This window comes from Sycon ciliatum, chromosome 11 (assembly GCF_964019385.1).
Source record: "Sycon ciliatum chromosome 11, ocSycCili1.1, whole genome shotgun sequence".
NCBI lineage: Eukaryota > Metazoa > Porifera > Calcarea > Leucosolenida > Sycettidae > Sycon > Sycon ciliatum.
The window spans coordinates 20,219,235-20,221,734 of record NC_088653.1 but is presented as its reverse complement, the minus strand read 5'-3'; the positions used below and the strand labels follow the sequence as shown (position 1 = coordinate 20,221,734).

The 2,500-nt window shown below is 45.1% G+C and overlaps 1 long non-coding RNA gene across 1 annotated transcript in view; it reads left to right on the top strand.

Annotated features, from left to right (window-relative positions):
* Positions 1–2,500, top strand: part of LOC135827725 (uncharacterized) — a 5,712-nt gene that overhangs the window by 54 nt on the left and 3,158 nt on the right. Inside the window, exon 1 of the long non-coding RNA XR_010555531.1 lies at positions 1–40. This exon is cut by the window's left edge and continues 54 nt beyond it. This is a non-coding gene — a long non-coding RNA (uncharacterized LOC135827725). The remainder of the gene's footprint in view (positions 41–2,500) is intronic.

Genomic DNA, 2,500 nt, shown 5'->3' with positions numbered 1-2,500 from the left:
GCAACTCCGAGCTGCCGGTTGATGTCAACGATTGGTCACGGTGAGGTCATAATGATGTACATTGGCATGATGATGATGTAATTGTTGTAACTGGACTTTCTCTCCCGATCCCAGCACCGTGCCATTGCCACACCTGTACAAGACGACGAGATAATTGCGTTTTGGACAGGCTTTATCGACATGACGACGAAACACAACTGGACATGGCGAACTGAAGACGAAGACTGCTTTTCAAACCACAGCAACACGCGCATGCACCAACAATTCGTCCACACAACGCAGACACGACGTACACAAGATAATCTACTACAGCATACAACATACAACAACTGTTACTTGCCAGTTTAGTAACTAAACCCTGGCATGGCAGCAGATGCAATGGTGGGCCCCGGGGGTGTGGGGATACGCAGTGCTGCCAAAATAATTTTCGCCCAAAATCTGACACCATTTACCGCAATTTTTTCAGAGAATCCGAAATCGCCCAAAATACGAAGAAAATCCGCTTCATTGCCATGGTTACCAACATGGCGCCCAGAAGTTGTCATGAACTAACACTTTGTGAATCTGCAATTCATGAATGTACATGTACTGTATTCGCCTTTTTATGCGCTCAAAAGCGAAAAACAGGACTTCTGCATAGGGAATACTGACCCCTGACATTTTGGCTGCGTTTTCGACATATCCTTTTTCGGACCGGTTTTCGGAAGAGCCTTCAAAATTCGGACACTGTCGGGAAAATCGGAGGGCATACTGACCAACCACCAAGATCTCAATCCCTTGACAATACATGCAGAATCCCTGGATTTCTCTCAAAATCCTGGATGGCACAAAAACAAGTGAAAAAGAGCTTTTCTCGCCCCAAAAACGTTCGACTCTGCAGATTTGCAGCTCTGCGTACAGCACAGTTCGACCCTGTAGTGCAGTTTGACGAGTCGGCGCCCGCCTGTACCTTTGTCAGTGCAGATCTTGCAGGCTAGGCATGGCCAGGTCGTGAATGTGCTGTGCACAGTTCGAAGTGCGAGTGAGCACCGTACATACCTTTGAAAAAAGTTCAAAAAACCGGGACATTCGGGGAAAACCACGGAGTTTTCAGGAAAATCCTGTATCAGACAAAACTGTGGTTTTTCCGGGAGTTTGCTTGAAATGCCTGGGACCCGGGAGGAGTGTTGATTTTCCGGATTTTCCCGGGAAAAACGGGAGGGTTGGCCAGTATGGGAGGGTTTGGCAGCACCGGATACGTCTCACAACCACTGGCACAAGTGCCGAGAAACCTCATTAGCCGAATCCAGGGAGTCGTATACGACTCCATGGCCGCATCCATTCCATACATGTACTTCTTTTGAAGTACATGTATGTACACGTATGTATGTACATGTATGTATGTATGTATGTATGTATGTATGTATGTATGTATGTATGTATGTACATGTATGTATGTATGTATGTATGTATGTATGTATGTATGTATGTATGTATGTATGTACATGTACATTGTATGTATGTATGTATGTATGTATGTATGTACATGTATGTATAATAATAATATGACATACTCAATCTGCGGACAGAACTGTTTCATCCTTTGTGGACTCATGTACGTATATTTTTATTTGAATTCGCAAGTACACACAGGCTACATGCCCAATTACATGGAAGCGAACGTGATAATGGAGTTAAAAAAAGGGTGGGGAAGGAGGAGGTACATGTAGGTAGTAAAAGTAATAGGGAGGACAAATCAGGAGCAAAATTAACAATTGCGCAAGGACGATGGTAACTGAGATCGAGGGTACCTGTGGTGCAATGAAATCTGCGAATTAATGAACCAAACAAAGAATAATATGCAGTGCGCAATAAATAAAATAAAATAATAACAGGTCAAACGTTAAAAAACAAACAGAAGAAAAGGATATCATAAGCCGATACGCGCTAAACTGCGCCTAGATGCACGCGTGCGTGCATGCGCACACTGCTGCATCGTCAATTCGTCATTTGCAAAGTAATTTGCAAAGTCAACTACAACTCCTTGGGGGATCTCGCGTGTGCGATACGCCAGTAATACGTCCTCGTCGAAGAACACGAAATACTCAAAACGCCAGTTCTGTTCTTGCTCCCACTGATGTCCAAGCCTTGACAAGTGGTTACGTGACATCGGCCATGTGGACTTACGGTACCATAGGATGCATACCATAGGATGCATACCATAGGATACATATCGACGACTGGACTCTTTTCGGAGATGCCAACCTGCAGCTTTTTCTTCAGGTTGGATTTCCAGCTCATGAGGAGCACACTGCTGCGTCGTCATTTTGCAAAGTCAACTCCTATACTCTGTGGGGGGGGGGTTCTCCTGTGTACAATACGCCAGTAATACATCTTCATTGAAGAAGAACACAACGTGCTTGAAGCACCAGTGTTGCTCTTGCTCATTGACAAGCAAGCCCGGCCGGTGGAAGGTTCACCGCCTTGGACCTGAGCATCTCTCCAAAGTCGACACCTGGTG